Consider the following 27,905-nt stretch of genomic DNA (forward strand, 5'->3'; position numbering starts at 1 on the left):
CCAACAAATGGTGCAGGAGAGGCGGCCACAGGCCACCTGGGGAGAGACACACCTTCCAGCTTTTATCATTTGATAAAAGGTGCATTCACACGTGTGCAACTGAATCATCTCGCTGTGTCGTAGACATTTAACACAGCATGGTAAACCACGAGTCAATAAAATAAATTAAAAAACCTTTTCCTGTGTAAAAAGCGAAACAGTGAGTAAAACATTGACCAGCTTAAACCTGTCTTGCCTCCTCAAGCAGGTGGATTAAGCAAACCTTGAGTTATTTCACAGAGGCAGCACTGCGCATGTGCCAGACGGGACCGTGGGGCCCGAGAACCCTGGGTCAGGGAAACGCGAAATGTTGCCCCCGGGGTCCTTTGCGAAGCAAGAAATCCTGCAATAAGTAAAACCTGGCGTCCAGCAGCGTGAGTAGTTCATGTGGCCTGACTGAGGATTGGCCAATCAGCTTCCAAGTTTGAAATTCCCCTAACTCCTTCAATTTCGTCGGGGGCGCTGGATCAGGGGGTAGACCTGAGAGCCTGGGCTCCTGCGTTCTTGCCGGCCAACCCCGCGATAAGCCTCTTTCTCATCTCAAAAGCCTGTGCTCTCTCTGGTCCTGGCTTTCAGGCAAGGCAGGCTGGGAGCCTTTGCTCCATCACGGAAGGCGGTAAATGCTCGGATTCCATCCTGGGTATGTTAAAAACAAAAACAAAACAGACTTCCGGATGAACAAAGACGATGCTATTGATTCCGGTCTAAAGACACAGGTTGTACGCCTGTCGTTTCTTTGGTGCGTCTCAAAAAGACCGAGTGACCCAGAAGCACATTTTCCTTGTATCTCATGGGCGCCGAAAGCTGAAAGGAGCTGAAGGAGAATGTCACCATTGTGTCGCGCTACAGAACGAGACGGATGCGGCGGGCTCTGATGGTTTTGGGCTCTTGGGAGAACCAGCCCAGGAGGCCGTGCCCGTGCTGCTGGCTCACACCCGTGGGGGAGCCCCTCTATCCCGGCCACTCCGACTCCCGCGGCTGCAGAAACTCATGGCTTGCTTGGTGGGAATAACCGATACCCCTGTGGGGCTGGAAGCGTGGAAGAGAAAGAGGAGGCCAAAGGAGACGACAGGTAAGAGGTCTTTATCAGGCTCCAAGGAAGCGATTTTTAGGTAACGCTTCCCACCACAGCCTGGCTCTGGGGATGGGACCCACTGGGCACTCCCTTTGATGTGCTTCCCATTTGCCTCCGAGCCACGGGGAACGTGTCCAGACTCTTGGAACAGTTGGGCTAATTTGACGTCATTGCGTGGTTAAGTGCTGAGTGCAATTGGCAGGAATGTGGAATTTGCTTTTTACAAATGGGGAAAAAAGGCGTTCCCGTTGTGGCTCAGCAGAAACGAATCTGACGCGTATCCATGAGGATACAGGTTTGATCCCTGGCCTCACTCAGTGGGTTAAGGATCCGGCGCTGCCGTGAGCTGTGTCGTAGGTCCCAGATGTGGCTCGGATCTGGCGTGGCTGTGGCCAGTGGATACAGCTCTGAGTCGACCCCTAGCCTGGGAACCTCTGCAGGGGGCGAGTGCAGCCCTAAAAAGACAAAACAAAAACAAAAAAACAAAAACAACCCTCAAAAAACCAAAGCACGTGATTTGGGAGCAGCAGACGTAATTGAGCTGCTCTTCTCTGCCCGGGCTCCACAATGAAAGAGAAGTGGTGGCCCAGACAGGGGTTTTTAAGACCGAGAGTAGAAGGGGAGGTTGCTGTTCAGAAAAGGTGCCCCGAGCCTGCTCAGGGAGAGCTTCCAAACACCTGCCTCGGCAAAACACTTGAAGACAGACCTTCTCCTTCTCTCGGTTCACCTGATCTTTCATGAAACTCATGCCCACCCCCGCCCGCCCATGTGATCTTCGTGAGGCTTAGCGCCTGGCACGAGGGTGCTCTTGGGAGGCACGGAAGTTGGGGCTGTACTTTGTAAAGTTCTCTTTTTTTTGAACTTGTGGTAAAATGTGAAATGTTCTGTTTCAACCATTTTTGAGGGAACGGTTCAATGACATTAAATACGTTCACATTCCTGAGCAACCGCCACCACCATCCGTCCCCAGAAGGGTTTTCATCAAGACGGAAACTCTTTATAACTCCCCCCGCCCCCCTGCCCTCAGCCCCTGACCAGCATCCTTCTCCCTCTGTCTCCATGAACTTGATGACTCTGGGGCCCTAATGTACGTGGCATCACACAGCGTTTATCCTCATCTGGCTCCTTTGGCAGAATGTCCTCAGGGTCTCTCCGTGTGGGAGCCTATGTCAGAATTCCTTTCCTTTCTGGGGACAGGTCAGACCCCACTACGTGTGTGCATGGTATTTTGGGCTCTGCTTTTGAGCTGGCCCTTAGGATCTACTGTCTCTTATAAGCCACAAGGGGGCAAAACACCTGAAAGACTCACACTTTTAATCGAGTCGCCCTGGCCTGTGGGCAGAGTATCCAGCATAATTAATGCCTATTATTCACATAGATCTGTCAAGGCTGACACAGGCTCCCTGGCGCCCCAAGGTCAATGTTGGGAGAAGGTGATTGTTGCTGTGGGTGGGGGTAGGGAGGTGGGGTAACCTGGTTCTAGTCAGAGATCATTGCTAAACTGATTGATGAAATAATTCATTCACCCAACAGATAACTCTTGCCACACCTATCCTGTGTCAGGCAGCTTGATAATGACCAAGGCCACGAGGCAGGTACTTGCTTCCATGAGTTTCTTACTCTTTTAAATTTTTTTTTTCACCCAAGAAAATCTTTTACAGTTTTAATGTGTAAAAATTATTTAGCCATGTAAGCCGTTTCTAAAGCTCTTATATCCATGAATTTGTTGCCATTCCCACTCTTTTTAAAATTTTATTGGAGGAGAGTAGTGTTGATTTCAGGTGTATTGCACAGGGATTCATTCATCCGTATGCATAGCTCAGATTCTTCTCCCTTATAGGCTATTCCCAGTACATTGAGTATAATTCCCCATGCTTTTCAGTAAGTAGGTCCTTGATGGAGTTTCTGATGGAGGATAAATTGACACATAATTTCCCAAATAAATATATACAATAAATACAACCTGCGAAAAGGACTAGGAAGGAAAGTTATAGAGGGGCTGGGGTGATGCAAGAAAGAACATGAACTTCTAATGAGATTTTTAAAATGAAAAACCAGGAGTTCTCTTGTGGCTCAGCTGTAAGGAGCCTGACGAGTAACCCTGAGGAGGCAGGTTCCATCCCTGGGTCTGGCTCAGTGGGTTAAGGATCCCAGGTTGCCCTGAGCTGTGGTTGTAGGTCACAGAGGCAGCTTGGATCTGGTGTTGCTAAGGCATAGTTCGGGTGGGGTAACTTCCATATGCTGCAGGTGCAGCCCCTAAAAAGACCAACCCTTGCCCCCCCAAAAAATCCCCCACCATTCGTTGGATTTCTGACTGCTGGACTTTGCTCTGCCAACATCAAAACCTCCTGGTGTGAAAGGGTGCTAGAGGGCAGCAGAAATTGCCAGCTGCAATAAGCCAAAGGGGGACCATTAATCTAGGTAAGAAGTGAGTGTCCATGAAGCAGCTGAGCGGTTCTGCCCCATCGCCCAGTGAAACCTGATTCCACCTCCTGCAGAAACAGTACCCAGAACCCCAGAGAGAGCTCCAAACTGTAGAGTGATGGGAGAGAGGCTGTGGCCGGCGGGGGAGGGGAAGAAGACGGTGTCTCCACCAGGTGACCAACGAGGCTGTCGAGCAGGACAGTGGAGGGGGAGGCTGAGCCCGACAGATGCCACCACTGAGAGGCTGGGTGGGAGATGGGGGCCAGGAAGGGGGAAGAGGGGCCAGAGACCAAGGCAGAAAGCCAGGGGCTGTGACTAAGGCAGAAGAGGGTGCGCCAGGAGGAAGGATCCGTGTGCAGGTGGATCACTGGGTAATGCCCGCAGTGGGCACTGGACGCTGTCATTGATCTGGCAAAATGGAGGTGATAGTTCCCTTGCCGCCAGCAGTTTGAGTGGAGTCAGGTACTCCAGCTGATGATGCCCCTTGAACTGCCATCAATCCACCCTGGTTGGCGGAGGTATCCAGTGACGCCCGGGTCCCGATCGCCGCCGTGAACTGGAGTTGAATTAGCCCCTGGGATGCAGGATGTGACTCCGCCCTCCACGCGCCTGGAGTTTGTCGCCTCCCTGGAGTCTAGCTTTTTTCTCTTCTCTGTCGGATGACAAAGCTGAAATCTTGAGATTAAAAGGTCTATCCGGGGCGAGAAAGTCCAAAGGGCTGCCCAGCGCAGTCTGCTGCCGTGGACGTGACCCCCCACCCGCTCCCGGGACTGGCTGCCTGTGGCCCTCACCTTCCCCCGCAGCTTCCACCAGGCCTGTGAGCTTTGAGTTGAGGAAGGTGGCTGATTCTGGGGGAGCCATTTGAAGGCTGCTTTGGGGGTGGGGGCTGGGGGGCGTCCCCTGAAGTGTGTCTTCATCTCCAAGGCAGAGTGTGAGAAAAAGGTTAATCCTTTTTTAGTTGGTATCAATATTTTTAGTAGTTTCGTGTGTGTGTGTATTGTCTTCTTTTAAAAACATGAATTATGGAGTTCCTATCCTGGCTCAGTGGGAACGAATCTGACTTGTGAGGACACAGGTTCGATCCCTGGCCTCTCTCAGTGGGTGAAGGATCCGGCGTTGCCGTGAGCTGTGGTGTAGGTCATAGATGTGGCTCAGATCCCGCGTGGCTGTGGTGCAGGCTGGTGGCTACAGCTCCCATTCGACCCCTCGCCTGGGAACCTCCATAGGCCGCAGGTGCGGCCCTTAAAAGACAAAAGACAAAAAACTTAAAATCAATCAGTCAATCCCGTGAATTACTGTTCACCAGGTTGTAAAGCTGACTCTGGCGGGATGAGTTTTGTGATATTTGTTTCCCTTCCTGGGACCTTCTCTTCTTCAAGTAGCTGCAGGTTACTGGGTGGAAGGTAGACATTCGCTCCAAGATGTTTTCTTCTGCTTTTTATTCACAACAAGGTTTATCCACAAACCTTCCTGGGGGAGCTCTCCAGGTGCCAGTTCTCAGAGCAGAACAGGGTGCAGGCTGTCGGCCCTTGTCAAACACCTCGGTGCCCCAAGAATTTCATAGGCATATGTGGGCACCTGACATTTGGGACTGCTTAGGCCAGCAGGGCCTCCTGTCATCAACCCTCCAAGATTGGCATTAAAAAAAAAAAAAATCCTAGCGGATCTCCCGCATAGCCAAGTGACCCGAGGACCGGTCACGCGCTGTCCCAGAGGGGCTGGTGATCAACGACTGCAGGAGCCATCCCAGCGCCTTTTCACTTCCCTGCAGACGGGAGGTAAATCCGGACAAAGGATTGAGGTCACGTTCCCCTCCAGCCCCAAGAGTGAGGGCACCAAGTCAAAATTAACTTGATCTAGAGAAAAATGTGAAAATCTGTGTACTCTGGTGTACTTGAATTTGCGATCTGGGAAGAGTCATTCCCAGCTCACATTATGTTAATTTGCAGACGTCAAAGTACAATCAGCTCCTGATTTTGTGGTCCGTGGAAAAAGGGTAGCACAGAGCAGTGGAACCGACTGTCACCCCAAACCGCTTTTCCTCCCCCCCTTTTTTTTTTTGCTTTTTAGGGCAGTACCCGCAGCATAGGGAGATTCCCAGGCTAGGAGTCTAATTGGAGCTACCGCTGCCAGCCTACACCACAGCCACCGTGACACCAGATCTGAGCCGTGTCTGCAACCTACACCACCGCTCATGGCAACACCGGATCCTTAACCCACTGAGCGAGGCCAGGATTGAACCTGCAACCTCATGGTTCCTGGTCAGATTCGTTTCCGCTGCATCATGACAGGAACTCCTATTTTTTTATTTATTTATTTTGTGGGGGGGTTGATTTTTACTAAACAATGGCAAGATCTATTTCTCCTTTCTCTCCTTCCTCTTGTTAGTTAAAAATCATACACAGCTGCGATGGAAAAGTTAGGCTGTTTCCTATAAAGTTAAATATACATCAGCCAGTGATCCAGTATATACTCCTAGGTGTTTACCCCAAAGAAATGACAACACGTGTCCACACAAAGGCTGGTACTTGACGTCTCATAGCAGCTTTATTCGTAATAGACAAAAGCTGGAAACAATTTAAACGTACGATGGACAGACGGAACCCAAATTTGGTAAAGCCATACAATGCAAGACCACGCAGCTAACTGAACCAGTGAATTATTGATAGAAGCAACCACGTGGGTGAAGTTCAAGAGTATACTGCTCAGTGAGAGCAGCTTAGATGCAAGAGTGCAAACCGTATGAAATTCTCTAAATGTGAAACCACCGTGATAGAAAGAGTGCCTGCCAGGGTGGGGGCAGGGATCGACGGCAAGGGGCAGGAAGGTGCTTTGGGGAGTGTTGGAAATGGCCCGGGGCCATGACCATGGCGATTGGCAGAGTGACCATACGTTTGTCAAAACATCCAACCGTATATTTCAAATGCGTGAATTTTATTGTATGGAAATCTTATCTCAAAAAAGCTGACAATAATCACGAGAAAGGAAAGAATGAAGGTGAAAGTCATGAAGGTATTGAAAAGGCAGTTCCTGGGAGTTCCCGTTGTAGCTCAATGGGTTAAGGACTCAACAATGTCTCTTCGAGGATGGGGGTTTGATCCCTGGCATTGCTCCGTGGGTTAAGGATCTGGTGTTGCCTTGAGCAGTGGTGTAGGTCACAGATGCAGCTCAGATCTGGCATGGCCGTGGCTGTGGTGTAGGCCGGCAGCTGCAGTTCCAATTGGACCCCTAGCCTGGGAAACGCCATATGCCGTGGGTGCAGCCCTCAAAAAAAAAGAAAAAAAGAAAAACTAGTTCCTGGATGCTTGTGTGTAAAGGATCCCTCAGGTTGCTGATGCCAGTTTTTATTTACTGCTCCACTCCTCCCCCCACCCCAGTGCCCTCCCACCTTCTCCAGCATCCCTTCTTCTGTCACTGGTGAGGAGCCACTGTCTGGGTCCAACACTCCTGGCTGGTGTCGGGTCCAACAGGCACCAGGGAGAGCCCTTTCCTGTGGGTCCGCCACGCTCTTCCTTCTGTGTCCGCCTTTCACTCTCACAGCTTTATTGCTGCCCTTGGGCAACGATTCTCACGTGTGCCTTCAGTCTGGGTTCTCAGACTAGAGACCAGAGAACCAGACCCCTGGGAAAGGACCCCTTCCATATGCTTCAGGTGTGGTCCTAAAAAGCAAAAATAAACCAGAGAGGGACAGGTGGAGGGAGGGAAGAAGGGAGGGGCTGTTTACTTTAAGGGATTGGCTCCTAAGATTGTTGGGGCTGGCAGTTCTGAAAACTTCTGGGCGGGGTGGCAGGCTGGGGGTTAAGAATTGATGCAGTTTTGAGTCTGAAGGCTGGAACTTAGGTGGCGTTTCCATGCTGCCATTTAGCAGCAGCCTTTCTCCTTTTCTGCAGGGACCTCACTCTTTGCTCTTAAGGCATCAACTGATTGGATGAGGCCCACCCATATTGCGGAGGGTAATCTGATTTAAACGTAAATCGCATCTAAAAAAACAGGAGTGGTGTGGCTCAGCAATTACAAACCCGACTGGTAACCATGAGGATGCGGGTTTGATCCCTGGCCTTGCTCAGGGGGTTAAGGATCCAACATTGCCATGTGCTGTGGTGTAGGTCGCAGACGTGGCTCAGATCTTGCGTGGCTGTGGCTGTGGTGTAGGCTGGCAGCTGCAGCTCTGATTCAACCCCTAGCCTGGAAACTTCCACATGCTTCAGGTGTGGTCCTAAAAAGCAAAAATAAATACATAAATAAAAAAAAAACATACAAACAAAAACCCCCAAAAATCTTTATAGCAACATCTTAGCTGGTGTTTGACCGAACAATTGCATAGTCTAGCCAGGCTGACCCATCAAACCAAACATCACAAATGGATACACGTCTCCATTAGCATCTTCCTATTTAAAGGCATTAAAAGTCTGGCTTTGGACGCCAGCTCTGTTACTTTGGGAAAGTTCCTTGTCTCTGTGGGCCCCCATTTCCCCAGCATAAGCCAGGAACAGCGGCAGTATTGTCACATAAGGATTAAATGAGTTAAAGTCGTGCATTTTAAGAGCCTGGAAGAGCACTCCACACATATAACCTAGTTGCTTTATGCCAGGCACTATTCTAAATTTTACCTATATGAACTAATTTTCAAGAAAAATTTCTCTTCCTCTTAAAATTACATTTATCAGTTAGGAAACTCCCCAATCATGGCCGGTGAATGACTTGAATCAAGGAAGGTGGGGGAAAACCGTATGTTTGAAGCAGATTGGACAGGGTAGAGAAATGGGTTTGGAGATCCTTTAAGCATTGTCACTCCTGTGCTGCGGGTTCGATCCCTGGCTTGTGCCCCCACCCCCAAATGCTATGGGCCAGGCCAAAAAAAAAAACCCAAAAAGCGTTTCAAATTCAAACGTTCAAAAAAAAAAAACCCCAAGGTTTGTTCCTACTCTCTTCCTCACCGACATTTCCAAGTCTTATTTTTTAATTTAAAAAACGCCCTTCTGGAGTTCCCGTCATGGCGCAGTGGTTGCCCAATCCGACTGGGAACCATGAGGTTGCGGGTTCGATCCTTGGCCTTGCTCAGTGGGTTAACTATCCGGCGTTGCCGTGAGCTGTGGTGTAGGTTGCAGACGCGGCTCGGATCCCGCGTTGCTGTGGCTCTGGCGTAGGCCGGTGGCTACAGCTCCGATTCGACCCCTGGCCTGGGAACCTCCATGTGCCGCGGGAGCGGCCCAAGAAATAGCAACAACAACAACAAAAGACAAAAGACAAAAAGAAAAAAAAAAAAAAAAAAAAAGCCCTTCTTGCTCAGTGATCTTCTTGTTTTGCTGCTTATTTAACATGTAGGGGAAAAGCCTTAGATTTTTCTTTTTTGGGGCGTGTATAAAAAAGCATCTTTTCACACATTATACTTTAAACATACGTTTGTGGGCTGGTGGAAGCCCAGTCACCACCCGTCACATTTCCACGGGATACTGTATTCCAGGATCTAAGCAAATGACTTACAAACTTTTGGTAAACAACCCGTCTCAAATTTGCTGACTGTCTGTTTTCAATACAGACATATGACAGCGTGGTTAAGGACCAGGGCTTTGGAGCTTGCGGGCATCTGCGAGGACCAGCCTGGGCATCTGCAGGGGTGGCTGCGTGGGCAAATTGCTTAAGCTGCCAAAGCGTCCGTTCTACAACTTGTTCATGAAGATAACAAACACTACCCATAGATTTGTTGTGCGGATGAACATGAAATTTCCTAGCAAACACAAAGTGCTCCAGGAATTCCCATCGTGGCACAGTGGAAACGAATCTGACTGGGATCCATGAGGATGCAGGTTCGATCCCTGGCCTCGCTCAGTGGCTTAAGGATCCAGTATTGCCGAGATCTCTGGTGTAGGTCGCAGATGCAGCTCGGTTCTGGTGTTGCTGTGGCTGTGGTGTGGGCCAACAGCTACAGCTCGGTTTTGACTCCTAATCTGGGAACCTCCATATGCTCTGGGTGTGGCCCTAAAAAAGAGCAAAAAAAAAAAGTGCTCAATTATTCTACTCTAGAGATTATAATATGTATAACATTGCACTTGTTTGATATGCAATATCCTTATACCTTGCTTTCAAGTGGGAAAAGTGGACAGCAGTATTAATAATCCTCTTCTGGAGTTCCCATTGCGGCCCCGCTGGTTAAGAACCCGAAATAGTCTCCGCAAGGTTGTGAGTTTGATCCCTGGCCTCGCCCAGTGGGTTAAGGATCTGGTGTTGCCATGAGCTGTGGTGAAGTTCACAGATGCAGCTCAGATCTGGTGTGGCTGTGGCGAAGGCTAACAGCTCCAGCTCTGATTCGACCCCTAGCCTGGAAACTTCCATATGCTGCAGGTGCAGCCATAAAAAGAAGCCCCCCCTCCCCCAAAAAAAATCCTCTTTCAAACATTCTAGGGATATGCACGTATCCACATTTCTCCAAAGAGTATTTGTTTCCATTCAACGACTTCCCCTAACTCACTCTCGTCTGGCTCCAAGCACCACTGAAGTTAACTGTGGTTCGTGCATCACGAAACCCAAAGGACACTTTGCATCTAAAGTTGGTGGCTCGCTGCGCCATGTCTGACTCTATCAAGCCCACTGTGATGGGCTGAACTGTGCCCCTTTAACTTCATATATTGAAGCACTAACCCTTGGGGCTTCGGATTGCACCTGTTACTTATTTGGAGTCAAGAACTTTTAAGAGGTAATTAAGTTAAAATGAGGTTAGGAAGGCGAGCCCTACCCCAGTGTGGTTGGTGTTTGGATGAGAAGAGGAGATTAGGATCGGACACACACAGAGGGGAGACCGTGTAAAGACTCAGGGGTAAGGGGGTTGTCTGCAAGCCGGGGAGCGAGGCCTCAGATGAAACCAGCTCTGCCAACCTTTTGTTTTGTTTTTAGGGCCACAGCCGCAGCCTATGGAGGTTCCCAGGCTAGGGGTTGAATCACAGCTATAGTTGCCCGGCCTACACCACAGCCACAGCAATGCAGGATCCGAGCTGCATTTGCAACTTATATCACAGCTCACGGCATCGCCGGATCCTTAACCCACTGAGCAAGCTGGGGATCGAACCTGCAACCTTGCAGTTCCTAGTCGGCTGCGTTTCTGCTTCGCCACGACAGGAACTCCCTGAAGAGAATTTCTGTCCTTTGTCCATCCTTACATCTTGATGATTCTCAGTGTCACTGTCCTTTCTCATTCCTTAGCTTCTGCCCAGATGATGTCACTTACTCTCAGGTTTTAACTACGTCGACAGTAACTGATTCTCATGTATTTAGACTCTGTTCTCTTGTAATTCATGGCTTCAGCCTGGCCCTCTCGGGCCTCCTGGGGATGTGTAAAATTGCCTCTCCTCAACACCTTCCACGTGTTTCCAACTCCCACGTCCAAAGCTGTGGTCATACCTTCCCTCGAAATTGGCTCTGCCTCCCTTGAGTCCTGGTCCTCTGTGCCCAGTTCCCGTAGCGTCCTCCTGTTCGTCCACGTGGACACGTGAGAGCCAGGGTCCCCGTCCCCTTCCTGCTACCTAGCGCCTCCTAACTGGTAAGCCCCGTCCTTTCCAGTTTCCCGCCTCTGGACCTGGCCGCAAGCATCTCTTGCCTAGGTGACTGCCACCTCCACCCACTCGCTTTTTTGGCCCTCAGCCTCCTTCTCAAATCAGTCCCCGTCTGTAGTTGCCTGGGTAACTGCTCGGACTCCCTCCCCCAGCTCTTTAAGAGTCTGATCAGGTATCACCTCCTCCAGAAAGCCGTGTGGACCTACTTAGGGCGCTTTTAGACGGGGAAGGACTGAGTGAGAAGGTGCTATTTAAGGAGAGGCTGGAGAGAGTTCCCAGGTGGCCTAGCAGTTAAGGATCTTGTGTGGTCACTGCCGTGGTGCAGGTTGGATCCTGCCCCCACCCCCCCGAAAAAGAAGAGGCTGGAAGAGGACTGAGGAGGCCACCGGTTAAAAACAAGAAAGAAAACCCCAAATTGAAAATTGACTGCAGGAGCTCCTGTCATGTCTCAGCAATAACACATCGGACTAGTAACCATGAGGATGCGGGTTTGATCCCTGGCCTCACTCAGTGGGTTAAGGATCTGGTGTCATGAGTTGTGGTGCAGGTTGCAGATGCGGCTCAGATCCCCTGTTGCTGTGGCTGTGGTGTAGGCCGGCAGCTGCAGCTCTGATTCAGCCCCTAGTCTGGGTACTTCCATAGGCTGCACATGTGGCCCAGAAAAGCAAGAAATAAAATCGACTTCAGCTTTTGCCATTTTCCTATAGGTGAACCTTGAGAGGGTGTTGGGTTTATACAAAGCTGTCTACTGCCACCTTATGGCAAAAAGTGGAAAAGAAACTCCCAGGCAATAAAATTCTGCTGTAGCTTCTAAAAGGCCCATCGTCTTGGCCTTTGGGCTGGAGGATTTATCCTTGTTTGGACCCAAGAACACCACCTCTTAGGCGCCACAACGACCCCCTCACTCACCCAGAGCCCTTGTGGGGAAGAGCCCCCTCTGTCTGGCACGTGTCTCTCTATGAACCCATTCTCTTCAGCAATCAAATCTGCTGATTAATCGCCCAACTTAACAAAACAAAGCCAAAAACCCCCAATAACATAACGTCGGCTCTCTCTCTAGTTACCACCTGTTTCTATGTTCTCCTTCGTGGCACACCTCTTTGAAAGGGTTTTCTTTCTTTTTTCTTTTTTTTGAGTCAGCCTTTATTTACGTTTAATTTTTTTTATTACCGTATGGTTGATTTGCAATGTTGTGCTGATTTCTGCTGTGCAGCAAAGGGACCCGGTCGTACATATACACACACACTCCCTTTTTTATTTTTCATCATGGTCTGTCCCAAGAGACTGGGTGGAATTCCATGTGCTCTACAGCGGGACCTCTTTGCTCATCCATTCTAACCGGAAGCATTTGCATCTACCAACCCTGTGCATCCCACTCCCTCCCCCTGCCCCTTGGCAACCACGAGTCTGTTCTCAGACTGTGAGTCTAAAAGTTTTCTATACCAGCTGCCCTCACTTTTCTTGTTGTCTCTTGGGCTGACTCCCAATCAGGCTTTTGCCTCTAATACCCCCCCCCCCCCCAACTGCTGGGTCAAGGCCACAAGTGACTTCCACTCTCCAGACCCAGTGGCCACGTCTCAGTCCTCCTCTGGACCCAAGTGTAGCTGACAGGGTTGCTGAGTCCCTTCTTGAAACAATGCCCACCCTTCTGGGACCCCAGGCTCCCCGGTTCTCCCTTCTCTGCCTCAGGCCACTCCCCCCCATGGCACTGCTGTGCCCCCTTTAATCTCCCAACTCTAAAACTCTGGGACGTCAGGTGCATGGCTCATGCTTCCCTCCCTCCCCATCTCCCCCCTCCCGAGGCCGTCTCATCCGTCCCTCTGCTGTCAGTACCGCTCACAAGCTCATCCCTCCAGCCTTTCCTCCTGAATCCTGGACGTGACCTTACCCTGCGTGTCTAATCGGCACCTGCAATCAAACGTAATTCAAATCAAACGTTTGGTTCTTCCCGACTCCCCGTCCCAACCAGCCCTCCTCTGGGTTTCCTCATCTCGGCACATTGCTCCATCCTTCTTCCAGTGGTTCATCCTTCACTCTTTGTCTCACGTTCACGTCCAGCTCACGGGTCAGTCCTGATGACTTTAATCTAGCCGTTCACCCATTCTCACCATCGCCACCCCTGTCAGCCTGGTCCAAGCCAACGTCACCCTCAGACTATTGGAAAAACTTTTTCTAAGTCTCCGTACTGAACACCTGGCCCCCTGTAAGGCTTATTTGTCTATGTAGGAGCCAGGGGCCAGCGTAGTCCTTTTAAAAGGGAAGCAGGAATAAGAAAGAAGCAAGACTCTGTTCCTGCTCTGCTCACAACCCTGCAGTGTCTCTACCTATCACACAGTGAATTAAATTACAAAGGTCTCATATCAGGGTCCTGCCTCTAATCCATCCCCTCCCCTCCCAATCACTGCGGTCCTCACTCACCCTGCTCCAGCCTCCTCAAGGCCGGGTCCCCCCCAGTGCCCTCCCTACTCCTTCCTCCTGCAAAGCCTGCCTTACGTCATCCCGTTCCCTCCTCAAAAGTCATCAATCAGACTCTGCGCTTGTCCCTCCCACCCCGCCTCTGACATCGGCCAGAGCGTAGCTTATGAGAAGCTAAGTTTCCCAAGAGCAGAGGGCTTGGTTATTTCCTCCTGCTGCATCCCCAGTGCCTGACACACAGTAGGTGTGCAGTAACTCTTTGTGGGAGGAACGAAGGAGGACCATGGTCCAAGGTCATCTAAGTTTGAAAGATGGAATATGATCTGGTCTCTCTAACTCATCTACTCTGCTTGAATAAAGCCATGGCAACAGTATCCTTACTCAATCATTTATGTATTTAACATCTTGAGGGACTTTTTTCAAAGCAATTTAAGGTTCACAGCAAAATTGAGAAGGTTCAGAGATTCCCCCTACACCCCTGCCCCCCGGTGGCAGCGCCTTCCCCATCCCCCACTAGAGATGAACCCATGTTGACAGTTCATCATCACCCAGCGTCCGTTGTCCACACTGGGGACACTGCATTCTAAAGGACTGAACTAATGGACAGATCTTCTTCGACTACAGTGGGGTTATGTCCCAATAAATCCATTGTAAGTTGACAATATAGCAAGGAGTTCCCGCTGTGGCACAGTGGGTTAAGAGTCTGACTGCAGCAGCTTGGGTTGCAATCCCCGGTCTGGCACAGTGGATTAAAGGATCCAGCTGCGGCAGATGTCACAGCTGGGGCTCGGGTTCTCTCCCTGGCCTGGGAACTTCCATATGCTGTGGCTGCAGCCATTAAAAAAATAACAATAAAAATAAATAAAATACAGTGAGATGAAAATGCGCTTAAGACACCTAACCTACCCAACGCCACAGCTTAGTCCTGCTTACCTTAAATGTGCTCAGAATATGTATGTTAGCCTCCCGTTGGGCTACATAATCTACCACGAAGCTTACCCTCTAACAAAGCGTCGAATAGCTCCCGTAGTGTAGCGGGTACTGTACTGAAAGTGAAAGACGGGACGGTTGTCCGGGTTCAGAACGGTGGTGAGTGCATTGGCTTGGGTGTCCACCCTCGTGATGCCATGGCTGACCAGGAGCTGCCGCCGCCCAGCCTACGGAGGAGGCTTGCACTGCATACCCCTTACCTGGAAAAGAGCAAACTTCAAAATTGGAAGAGTGGCGTCTACTGAATGTGTCTTGCTTTCGAGCCATTGTAAAGTTGAAAACCTGTGTCGAACTTCCCCAAGTCAGGGACTGTCTGTATGATGACATGTATGCATCATTACAGAGCATGTTTCCCTGACTAAAATGCCTCTTCTCTGCTTATGCATCCTTTCTCTGTAACCCTTAGCAACCACTGACCCTTTAGCTGTCCCCAGAGTTGTTCCTTTTCCAATATGTTATAGCACTGACATTACACAATATGTGGTCATTTCAGCTTGGCTTCTTTCACTTAGCAATGGGCATTTAAGGTCCTTCTGCATCTGTTCACGGCTCGATAACTCAATTCTTTTTGGTCCTGAAGGATATTCCATTACGTGGATGTATCATAATTTATCCATTCCCTTTGGATAAATATCTTGGTTGAAAGGATATCTTGGTTGCATCCAAGTTTGGGCAATTATGAATAAAGCTGCTCTAAACATCCATATGCATGTTTTTATGTAGACATGAGTTTTCAACATCTGTGGGTGAGTCTCAGGGAGCACGATTGCCGGATCGTGTAGTAAGCCTGTGGTTAGTTTGTAGGAGACTCCTCAGCTGTCTTTCAAGGTGGCTGGACCACTTTGCATCCCCAGCAGCCGTGAAGGAGGGTTCCTGCTGCTCCACATCCGCACCAGCATTCGGTGATGCCGGTGATCTGGACTCTGGCTGCTCTAATAGGTGTGCGGGGCTGTCCCACTGTTGTTAGAATTTGCGCTTCCCTGCTGACATGCTATGCCGAGCATCTTTTCAAGTGTTTATTTGCTGTCTCTGTCTCTTCTTTGGTGAGGTGGCCGTTCAGGTCTTTGGCCCATTTTTTAGTTGTTACTCATGTTAAGATGTAATCAGTTTTTAGTTTAGGGTTTTTGTTTTGTTTTGTTTTTACCCTCCCCCCCCTGCCGTGGAGAGAAGCCACCATTGCTAGTTATTTTTCTGCCTTGGAGGGGTGGGGCAAGCCTTCGAGGTGACTTGATGGAGGCAAGAGATCTCTCTGGTCACCAGAGCATAGGAAGATAAAGAATTTCCCATGAGGAAAGAAATGGAAACTCCAACCTTTTCCCTATGGAGGGTGAATGCTATTTGGATCCTTACGGATTGAGAAGGTTCCTATGGAGTCAGGTCAACAGACAGCTCCTCCAAGGCCTTCCCCAGGCCACTGGCCACAGGAGGACAGGGACCTGGACCAGGTAGGGTGTTATGGGGGTAAAGATAGTCCCGAGGTAGTGTTGGGTGGGGGCGCCTGTCTGCTGGGTGTGGGGTGCCGGTTTGCAGTGGGACCGTGGGGGTGCGGACTGGTTGTGGGTGTGAGGCTTCCTGGGTAGAGATAATCTTTGCAAAGTCAGATTCTGCTTTGAGACTCGCTCCATCCCGAAACCCACAGGCGCATCAATGACGTCTCTGGATCAGACAAGTACTTAATTGTAGTCCTTGGGATACGCCCGTGGCCTCGCCAGGCAGCTACTTCTGGAGCAGCCGTGTTCTGGGAGTGACTGTGGTTTTCTTCAGCCCCAAGGGCATTTGTCTGGGTTTTTCCTCGTCTGGCTGGACGGGGACTAGCCTCACAGACACTGAGACACACAAAGGCTTTTGGACAATGCTGGGAGGTGGGCACGAGCCAGGTTCAATGGGAAGACTGCCAGGGATGCTGCCTTGCTTGTGCCTTGAGCCAGGGGGTGGCTCCTCCAGGTTATGGGACAGCCTGGGGTCTTCTACAGAAGCCACCAGGTGCTGCACTCCTGTGTACGCGTCTTCTGTCTGCCACGTGCCCCACTCTCTCCCCCGCGTCCCCATCACAGCCAGGGAAACCAGCGGGACTCATCCAGGTCTTTGGGGCCCTGGAGTGTGGCACAAGACCCCAGCCTGGAGTCGCTAGAAGTGTGTGACCCCAGGCGCCTCCTTCTAGCCCGTTCACGTCCCGCTTTCTTCAAATGACAGCCTCACCATCCCCGCCCTCCTCTCCAAAACCAACAGAGAGAAACCCCTGCCGCCAAAGCGGTTCCCTCATCAGCATCTGGCATGGTTCCAGCTGATCGGCATTGAGTGCTTACAGCTTAAGGCTGTCTTCACCGCGTTGCTTGCTAACCCGCTTCATTCCGGGTTTGTCCTGTTTTATGATGATGTAACTTGTCTGAGTTCACACAGTGAATTAGGCGCAGAACTGGGGCGTGAGCTCAGGCCCACTGACTCCCGAGGGCCCAGCACCTGTTACGGAGCCTGGCCGTCTAAGCCCAGAGGTGCTCAGTGAAAACGTTTCCTGTGAATCCGTGCAGGAGTGAAAGAGGCCTCAAGACACAAGGGGGTGGATGGAGTTCCGGCCCTGGGGCAGGGGGTTAAGAATCCACCTGAAGCGGCCCAGGTTTCTGCAGAGGCACAGGTTTGATCCCCGGCCCAGTGCAGTGAGTTAAGGATCCAGCATTGCCACAGCTGCAGCATAAGCATAAGCTGCAGCTGTGGCTCAGATTCCATCCCTGACCCAGGAACTTCCATAGGCTGTGGGTGCAGCCTTTAAACAGAGCAAAAAACAAGGGGGTTGAGCTCTAGCTTTATTTACTTTTTATTAAAAAAATCTTTTTTGGCTACACCCACAGCCTATGGAAGTTCCCAGGCCAGGGATTGAATCTGAGCTGCAACTTCGACCTACACCACAGCTGCAGCAACACAGATCCTTAACCCACTGTGCCTGGCCAGGAATTGAACCCTCGCTGCCTGCAGAGACAATGCTGGATCCTTAGCCTGCTCCGTCAAAGCGGAAACTCCAGAATTCTAACTTTAGATTACAGTGTGGGTCATCTCAATAGCAAACACAAAATGACCATGATTTGGGGGGCGGGAGTGGTGAAACACAGTCAAGTGATATTTAAATTTTATTTTTCCAACACAAAAAATAGTACCAATGCCTTGAATCATATGCAGAAAATTCACACACGTATAAGGAAGGAAATAAAATCCATTAGGAAAATCAGTCAAAGCGTCCCTTTGAAAATTCAGGAATTCCTTGTTGGCCCAGAAGTTAAGGGTTTGGCGTTGTCACTGCTGTGGCGTGGGTTTGATCCCCAGGTAGGAACTTTGCAGGCTGTGGGCGAGGCCAAAAAAACCAGGGAAGACTTTGTTTTTCCAGAAGGTCCTTTACAGCTTTCACTGAATGAATTTCAGGTCCCTTTTGAAACTGACTGGGGTAAATGTGTAAGGTTGTGGGGGCCAAGTGGTGGGCCCTCTCCCCTCTTTAATTTAGAGAGAACAGACTTAAGTGGCCCAAGTGGAGTCTAAGCATTGATTTAATTAATGGCAACAAAGCAAGTGCCCACTGACCCTCAAAGAGGCTGGCCCTGAAAGGCCGGCTCAGAGGGTGGACGTGGCCTTCCACTTCCTGCCCCAGATTGAACCCGTGTGGACGCGGGAAGCCTGGGTCTGCTGCACCCCCCAGGTATCCATCAGGGTTCTCCAGAGACACGGAGCCAATAGGGTGAGAATCTATCTGTGTAGAGAGAGGCGTCGGAAGGGCTTGGCTCCCACCATGATGGAGGCTGGTGAGTCCCGGGTCTGCAGCGAGGAGCCGGGGTTGCAGCTCAAGTCCGAGGGTGCCTGCAGGTAGAATTCCTTTTTGCTCAGGGAGTTCCTGCTGTGGCTCAGTGGTTTACGAGCTTGACTGGTATCCCTGAGGATGCAGGTTCATATGCGGATTCCACCCCTAGCTTTGCTCAGTGGGTTAAGGGTCCGGCATGGCTAAAACCTATGGCATAGGTTGCAGGGGAGGCTCAGGCCCCGCCTTGCTGTGGCTGCAGCGTGGGCCGGCAGCTGCAGCTCCAATTCAACCCCTAGCCTGGGAACTTCCATATTGAGGGTGGGCAACCCTAAAATAGGAAGGAAAAAAAAAAAAAAAAGAATTCCTTTTTACTCAGGGGAGGTCAGGCTTTTGTTCCATGTGGAACTTTGATTAGATGCCTGCTCTATGGAGGGCAACCGGCTTTACTCAGACTCTCCTGATTTCAATGTTAATCTGATTTGCAAGGACCCTCACAGACACTTCCAGAATAACGTTTGACCAAATATTGGGGTACCGGGGCCCTGCCAGGCTGACATCACACCCATCTAGCCTCAGTCATCAAAGGAGGAGAACCCCTCCCCCCGGCCTTCCCCAGCACGGAACCTACTTGGCGGGGGAGGGGGGCTGCCCTGTGGCAGGGGCTGGAGAGCTCACTGGCCTTGAACTCAGCAGGTCTAAAGGAGGGAGAGGCAAAGGCCCAGCTGGACGGGGCAGCTGCTCCCTGGAAGGTATGATAGAGAAATGGGGGCGGATTCCATTTGGGGGGAGTTGTGTTTAAGGACAAAAGGCAAAATCAGGAACCAGGCTGCAGAGGGGCCCCGAAGCCTGGCTTCCCTTCCTCACGGTGAATCAGCTCCAGGAGATGGAGGTGAGATGGGAGGGCAGAGGCCACTCGGGCCTGGCAGGGTGGGTGCGTTTGCACGGCAGGTGGTGGCTGAAGGAGCGAAACTCTGGTGGTGAAGGTTGGGCGATGGCAGGAGGGCGGTCTGGGCCCTGGGCCTTGCCTGCGGAGCCACCGCAACCCGCTGCCCCCCGAGGAAGCACAGCTCTCTGAGCTCAGGCGACTCCAGATGTCTTTCCTCTGAATCAGGGGTCGGCAACCTTCTTCTGTAAAAGGCTGGAAGATAAATATTTTAGGTTTTGAGGGCTGTACAGTTTCTGTCTCAATGATGCTGCCGCTCAGCTCTCAGAGCACAAAGCAGCCCTGGGCGATGGATGCACCAGCATGGCTGGGCTCTGATTTCATTTTATTTATAGAAATAGAGGATTTGGTCCCTAGGCTGTCCCTTGCTGACCCTTGCTCTAGATCACAGGGTTTGCTATTTTTTGTCTTTCTTTCCTTTTGGCTGCACCCGCGGCATTTGGAAATTCCCAGTCTAGGGGCTGAATCAGAGCTGCAGCTGCCGGCCTACGCCAGAGCCATAGCAATACGGGATCTGAGCCACGTCTGTGACCTACACCCCAGCTCACGGCAATGCTGGATCCTTAACCCACTGAGCGAGGCCAGGGATCGAACCCACATCCTCATGGATCCTAGTTGGGGTCATCAACCACTGAGCCACGAAGGGAATTCCAGAATCTTTTCTTTCAATAACATCTTCAGTCACACCTGCAAGTAAACCTGATAAAAGCCATTGCCCCAGTCAAAGCTTGGGTAGGCGGCAGGCAGCCCAGCACCCAGTGCTTCTTGCGGTGGCTCCATGGAAACTTCCACGGGGCCTCCTGGGCCTCTGGAACCCAATGTGGACGCGCCACCAGCGTCACATGCTCGGGAACTACCCTCATGGCCTTTGCTGTAATGTTACCTGTCATTTCACAGTTCTCTCGAAAGACCCTAAGAGCGTGGATCTTTCATCGTTCTTGTCATTTTTTCATCTTTCTTCCCTCCCCACGGCTTCTGGCATGGTCAGAGGCTTGGACGCAGTCATTTTACAGAAAATGTTGGGGGCTTGGTCTAACACGCGTCAGTCCTGGCTCAAGACTGGCTGATGCTCAGCCGTGGAATTCTAGAGCCCGACGAGGGTGGGGTTTCTCTTCTGGCTCCACCCCATCCGCCAGTGTCTCAGGTGTTCCTACAGCATTCACCTCTGAACTTTGCCTTGACCAGGGTTTTACTTTCTCGCAGGCATTCAGGTTGGTGTATCCCTGATGTTTTTGGAAAGAAGCATTCTCGGTGTCCGTGGGAATTATTGGGAGGAAGTAGGGTGGTGGTGTGTGTGTGATGGTGTGTGTGGTATGTGTGTGTGTGGTGTGCGTGTGATGGGGTGTGTGTGCGGTGGGGGTTAGGGAGAGGGTTGCTCAGCATGTGCTGTTCCTTCAATAGAAAAGAGAGTTTCTGCTGTGATGTAGGAAGTACAACCATCAAAGGTGCTGCGACGGTGACCTTTAGGTGTCAAGGACACGGGACTACAGGATGCCCAGGTCGTGGATGAAACGATTCTTCTGGGTGTGTCTGGGAGGGGCCGTCCAGAGAGATGAGCGTTGCAGTCATAGACTGAGGAGTACAGACTGTCCCCCAGGGCAGATGGGCATCCCCCATGTCTGCTGGGGCCGGAATAGACCCCTCAGGTGGCGGAAAGGAGAAGTCAGTCTGTGCCTGACCGCAGGGCTGTGACACGGGTCTCCCCCTCCCCTTGGGCCGGGGCTCACACCCCTTAGAGCCAGACTGGACTCTGCCACTGGCGTTCCTGGGCCTCCAGTTGGCATGGAGCAGAGCCTGGGTCTTCTCAGCCTCCGTAATCATGAAACCGACCGCACTAACAGCCTGAACCCAGCCAGAACACAGATTGGGGATCAAACCTCATACCAGGATGCGAACCCAGCCTAAACCCAGATCGGGACTTGGGTTTAAATGAGATTTAAATGAGATTTAAATGAGAATTGCTCACCCGGTGTCTGGATGCACTGAGGTTCAGGTTCCTGTCTCTGCGCAGAAGGAATTCAGCGAGAGACCAAGGGATGGGCCGGAAATAGATTTATTAGGACGGGACGCTTGTGTGAGATGCAAGCGGGCAGGCACGGAAGCTCTGCCCCGAGGAGCCCGTGGGCTACGTTTTATCTTCCAAGGGGAGTGGGGGTCGGAGAAGCCGCCTCTTCCTTTTCGGGGGTAGCAGCTCCTCCTTGGTATCCAGGAAGGGGTGTATTCAAATCAGCTGAAGGGCAGTCCTCAAACCCCTGCCCTGCCCTGAACCTGAATGCACGCCTCATTCCCTGCCACCCCAACGACCTGAGGCCATTCTCGCACTTCCACTAGCCAAGCCAGCCTGCCTCGTGCTGATGGCTTTCTTGAGCAATTCATTAACTTGCGGTGGTCTCCCACTGCCCCCAGGGTTCCCTCTCTGTCCATGGTCCTTTATTGGGACTTCTGCAACCACCTGTGCCAACTCCATGCTATCAATCACACAGCCCACTTCTCATAATACATATATTTATATTTAATATAAATACGATATCTATCATATTGGTCCTGTTTCTGTGGACACCCCCAGCTAGCACAGTGCCTTATTCATCATGCTCCATACACAGGGCCCACCCTCAATCCTGGGTGAATGGAAAGGAAAGGCAGGCTCGAGGAGCCCCCCTCTGCGAGGGTCATTATCTGAGTTCCCGCAGTTACAGAGTTGCGCAGAAAGCAAAAATGTACACATCGGGAAAATATGAACTAACAAACTGGCCACGAGAAAAAGCTTCTTCTGATCCAACATCTGTCCCAGATACCAACCATCTCTGCCTGGAGTCTGGCACTATAAACACTCGATGATATCTCACCAAAATAAACAGACCGCACAAGGACGATGAGGAATCTGGCCAGAGAGGTCGAAGGTTTCCTGACGGTGATGCGAGTGGTGGTGGCTCACTGCTCAGATCTCATGCAAAGCCCTCGGCAAATGAGGCTCTGGAGGTGCCAGCATCTTTAAAACGGGATGACTTAGACACCCAAGGGTTAAGAGAAACCTTGGGAGAATTGACATGCAAACATTTTTGTAAAAACGTGCTGTAAAAGATGAAGGAGGCTATGTTACACAGTCATATAATTTTACCCAAAAAACAACCCCCTCTATAAAAGCCTGATTTCTTTCTTTCTTTCTCTCTCTCTTTCTCTCTCTCTCTTTCTTTCTCTCTTTTCTTTCTTTCTTTCTTTCTTTCTTTCTTTCTTTCTTTCTTTCTTTCTTTCTTTCTTTGCTTTTTAGGGTTGCATTCATGGCATATGGAAGTTCCCAGGCTAGGGGTCTAATCAGAGCTGCAGCTGCCAGCCTACACCACAGCCACAGCAATGCTGGATCTAAGCCGCATCGGTAACCTACACCACAGCTCATGGCAACGCCAGATCCTTAACCCACTGAGTGAGGTCAGGGGTTAAACCTGCATCCTCATGGATACTAGTCGAGGTCGTTTCCTCTGTGCCACCACAGGAACTCCCCTGATTTATTTCTTATTCATTTTGAAAATTAGCTGAAGTTGCAAGTATAACGGAAATGTTGTTAGGTACAATATAAAAAACACTTTTTGTTTAATTTCATTTTTTTTTCCAGATAAAATTTCAACCTAAACTTTTTTTTCCCCATTTTATTCTTGGTACCAATTATCCTCAGGCAATAAGGACCATTTTCTGTGGTGCTGGCATGGGAAAAACCTTCCTAAGCAAGATGCAAAAATGCCAAAGAAAAAGACTGTTGGAACTGACCACCAAAAATGTGATACTTTTGCATGACAGACTAATAATAGACAACCAACTTACTGGGTGAAGATCTTTGTAACATATAATCACAAATGGCTAATAGCCATGATATCTAAAAAAGCAAATACAAATCAAGAAGAAGAAGCAACGTAAGCCAGTGGCAGAACAGGCACAAATTATGCCTGGTGGATTCCCAGAAGAAAAAAAGAAGGGTGAGCAGAGCTAACCCATTTGAGAAAGAATGCTCACCCTTAATGGTAACCAGCAAAATGCAAATAAGACATCAAAACACCACTTCCACCCACAGATTGCCAAAGTCTGAGATAGCAGTATTGGTTAACAGTAATAGCTGCTCAATATTGGTGCCTCTGAAAACAAATACACATTCTTACACATTTTCTCCCTTGTGGAGACACAGCTTAGTAGGGTTGAGCAAAATGAATATATGTGTGCCTTTTAATATAGCAATTCCACTTCTGGGAATAGAAATCTGTCCCATAGAAATACCCGGCGAACTGCCTACAAACGGTTTGCTAAAATGTTATCATTGCAAAATTGGAAATATTGTTCTTACTGTGAATAACAGCGGATATTTCCACAAGGCTTTCTGTGGGCTGGTACTTTTCTAAGCACCTTCCATAAACGGACTCACTTAATCCTCCCTGGCAGCGTGGTCCCTGCTTTTGCTATTCCCATCCTACAGATGAAGGGACTGAGACACACATGGGAAAGATGGAGTTTATTCGAGGTCTCAGGAGGCAGAATTGTGATGCGAGCTGACTCCAGGTGTTCTGGTGTGTGTCTGGGCTCTGCACCACTTCCTGTACAAGCTGCATCCAGTATGGAATGGCTTAAGGAAATCATAGGACGTCCTTATATGGGAAACCAAGACATAGTGTAAAATGAAATGAATCGGTGGCAGTGTAACCCCATTTAGGAAATATACAAACTCGGAGGGGGGTGGGGGGTGGCGTGTAAATTCACAGACGAGGACAAACTGGCAGAAACATGTAGACTCTTAGAATTTGCATCTGTTAAGGGACATGTTACTGGCGGCAGGTGGTGGGGAGGTTGCTGGTGTGGGGAGACTTTTCATTTGTACTCTCTAAGTCTTTGATTTCTTGATTTTGTAGAACATACGTATGTATGTATGTATGTATATCTTTTTAGGGCCACACCCATGGCATATGGAGGTTCCCAGGCTAGGGGTTGAATCCAAGCTGCAGCTGCCAGCCTACACCACAGCCACAGCAATGTGGGATCTGAGCCATGTCTGTGACCTACACCACAGCTGACGGCAACACCCAGATCCTTAACCCACTGGGTGGGGCCAGGGATCAAACCCGAAATCTCATGGATACTAGTTGGGTTCGTTACTGCTGAGCTATGATGAGAAGTCTGTAGAATACATTTATGATTTGTACATTTTTTTTTCTTTTTTGGATATCTCACAACATATGGAGTTCCTGGGTCAGGGATCAGATCCAAGCTGCAGCTGTGGCCTATACTGCAGCTGCTGCAGTGCCAGATCCTTTAACCCACTGTGCCGGGCTGGGGATCGAACCTGCATCCTAGTGCTGCAGCGACACCGCCAATTCCATTGTGCCCCAGCAGGAATGCCTATGACTTGAACAATTTTTACGTGTAGAAACCAGCCTCTGAGGGGCTGCAGGGACTTCGGACCCTGCCTGTGAGTCGCCAAGTTTGAGACGCAATGATTGTTAGCAGTGGGGAGGATGGCAGAGAAACCTCGCTGGTGGGGGAAGGGGCCCAAGGAGGAGCCGTGGGCTGGCAGCTTGCTCCCTTCCCTGGCTTCTCCCAGCCCGGGTCATGGGCACGAGAGAGAAAAATCAGGTTAGTTCTCACCTGTCACCTACTCACCATTATTTATGAAAGGCTTGCTCCTAATTGTAATTTTCTAACCAGTGGATTCTGCCACAGGGCTTGTTCTTGCAAATGCAGTGTTGGTTTGTTTGAATAAAGATACCCTGAGCTGGAGTTCTCCTCGTGGTGCAGCGGAAACGAATCTGGCTAGGAACCATGAGGTTGCGGGTTCAATCCCTGGCCTCGCTCAGCGGGTTAAGGATCTGGTGTTGCCGTGAGCTGTGGTATAGATCACAGATGTGGCTTGGATCGGGCATTGCTGTGGCTGTGGTGTAGGCCGGCAGCTATAGCCCCGATTGGACCCCTAACCTGGGAACTTCCATATGCCTCAGGTTCGGCCCTAAAAGGAGAAAAAGAAACAAACAAACAAAACCAATAGATACCCTGGGGAGAGGCGAGGCCAAACATGGGGGGGGGGCGGCAGTGCGGGGGTACTGGGGCGGGGGCGGAGATTCGTATTAACAGCACCCCTGAACAGGGCAATGACACCTCAGTATAACTATGTTGCTAGGGACTGGCATGTCCAAAGTCACAAACAATCCCCTTTGCCTTAGAATTTGAAAGCTAAAGATACTCACTTTTCCAGAGTGACCAGACAGGTGACCGCTCCTGGTCCATGAGATGGTCTCCGATGTCACTAATTGGACTTCCAGGAAAGCTTCCTAAAGGAGCAGACACCGAGTGCCTGTTGGGGCTCAGCAGGATAAGAACCCGACATAGGATCCATGAGGATGCAGGTTCGATCCCTGGCCTCGCTCAGTGGCTTAAGGATTGGGCGTTGCTGTGGCTGTGGTGTAGGCCAGCAGCTGTGGCTCCAATTGGACCCCTAGCCTGGGAACTTCCACATGTTGTACGTGCGGCCCTAAAAAGAAAAAAATAAGGGAGCCGACTAGACTGGAATGGCCCATCAGGCTCGCTTCTGCCCCCTTGTTTCTGACCAGACCACAGATGTGATGCTAACAATACAGCTGCCGCCCTAGAACCACAAGGATGAAAGTCACACACTAGGTCAGTTTCCAGAGCTGAGGAGCAGATGACCACAAACCGGTGGCTGCAGAAATGTGTTCTCTCCCAGTCCTAGAGGCTAGAAGTTCAGAGTCAAGGTGTCGGCAGGGCCGTGCTCCCTCTGAAGGCCCCAGGGAAGGATCGGGTGCTGCCAGCCATCCTTCACATCCCCTGGCTTGTCAGAGCATCTGCCCACTTCTGCCTCTATTGTCACACGGCGTCCTTCTCTTCTGATAAGGGAACCTGTCACATTGGATTTAGGGCCCCCCCTGTTCCAGGATGGCCTCCTCTTGATGACATCGGCAAAGATCCTATTTCCAAATAAGGTCACACCCACAGTCCCCCGGGGCTGGGACATGGACTTGCGTCATAAAACACACTAAGGGTAGGGAATAGGAAGGTGGAAGCCCCTGAGAGCTTCGAGGAACAACTCCCAGTCCCGAACAGCCTGCCCACGCCTTACTGTCATGAGAGTCTAATAACTCCCCCAACCCCCAACCCTTTTAAAACATTTTATGGCTGCACCTGCAGCATATGGAGGTTCCTGGGCCAGGGGTTGAATCAGAGCTACAGCTATAGCAATGCCACATCCTTTAGCCCACCGCGCCAAGTGGGGATGGAACACGTACTTCGGCAGCGACCTGAGCAGCTGCAGTTGGATTCCCAACCCACTATGCCATGCTGGGAACTCCATAAGTTCCCTTTTAATTTAAGCACCTTTTTAGGATTTATTTTGGCTCTAGCCAAACATATTCCTAACTCACACATGCCTATCTATTCCTATCTATTCATTTCTGTGTGCATCCATCCATCCATCCATCCATCTTATCAACCAAGTTTGGGGAGGTACCTTTGTACTCCAGACGGGGACCTGGCTGATGTCTTATTCAGAGCAGAGTCTGGCACACCCAGAACACTCAATAATTATTTGTTAAGTGCGTGTCTGGAAGGCAGATTCCCTGCTTTCGTGGAACCTAGAGTTTAGAGGATACGGACAACGATGGACAATGAACGTGCAGAGATGGACTGTGTGATGGGTTTTGGCCCCGGCTCTGACTTGGGGCTTGAGGGAGCTTTCCTGGCGCCAAAGGTGGTGGGAGAACGGATGGGCGCTGAAGAGAGTGTGAGGAAGAAACGGAGAAAAAAATTCATGACGACTGATCCGTGGAAGGGAGAGAGAGGGGGAGAGAAAGAGACACTCTGTGTGTGTGTGTGTGTGTGTGGCCATCTACAGACATGAGGCTACAGACATGAGCACAAGCACATGCAATCATCTTTAGGATTTGCACCCGTGTGTGCAAAGATGCAGAAAGTGGAAGATGACTTTATCTTCCGGGAGAGGGTCTGTCAGTGGCATGTCTTTTTTTTTTTCTTTTTAGGGCCGCACCTGTGACATATGGAAGTTCCCAGACTAGGGGTCGAATCAGAGCTGCCGCTGCCAGTCGATGCCACAGCCACAGACATGCCAGATCCAAGCTGCATCACAGCTTGTGGCAACACCAGATCCTTAACCCACTGAGCGAGGCCCAGGCTCAAACTCACATCCTCACGGATGCTGTGTTGGTTTTTTTTTTTTTGCCAGCTGAGCCACAACGGGAAATTTGTCATTTAATTTTTAAGTTTCCGGGCTGATGTGACAACAGGCACAAGGCCTAGCAGGGGGAAAGGGACCTTAAGATGCTAACGTTGCTTTCTTCTATCGCTACAGATCCCACTCTGGTAAACTCCCAGTTCTCGGGTCAGTAGAGGGCGAATGCTCGGTTCCGTCTTTCCCGCAGCCTGTGTTCACACTCAAGGGATGTTTCCAGCAGGTCTTGCCTTTACACATCATCCACGTGCAGCTGTGTTTTCTGGATGAGGCCGTGGGGAGCCGGTTTATGCCAGATGCTCCCGCCTGACACCCAGAGTCTCGCCTTCTGTCTTGTTTGCCAAGAGAACAGGCAAAGGCAGCTTTCACGTCCAGGGACCTCTTTTCCTGCCTCCCTAACACTAGCCTTCTAAAAAATTCATCAAGAAATCAAAATAAAATCAATGCCTTGCACGCCG

General features: G+C 50.4%; 1 long non-coding RNA gene across 1 annotated transcript; it reads left to right on the forward strand.

Moving 5' to 3' along the window:
• LOC110261771 lies at window positions 1,028–27,905 on the forward strand. The gene is made up of 3 exons (XR_002346289.1): window positions 1,028–1,111; window positions 2,648–2,709; window positions 27,568–27,905. It is a non-coding gene; the product is annotated as an uncharacterized LOC110261771 (long non-coding RNA).

The sequence above is a fragment of the Sus scrofa genome, chromosome 7 (genome assembly GCF_000003025.6).
Source record: "Sus scrofa isolate TJ Tabasco breed Duroc chromosome 7, Sscrofa11.1, whole genome shotgun sequence".
NCBI classification, from domain to species: domain Eukaryota; kingdom Metazoa; phylum Chordata; class Mammalia; order Artiodactyla; family Suidae; genus Sus; species Sus scrofa.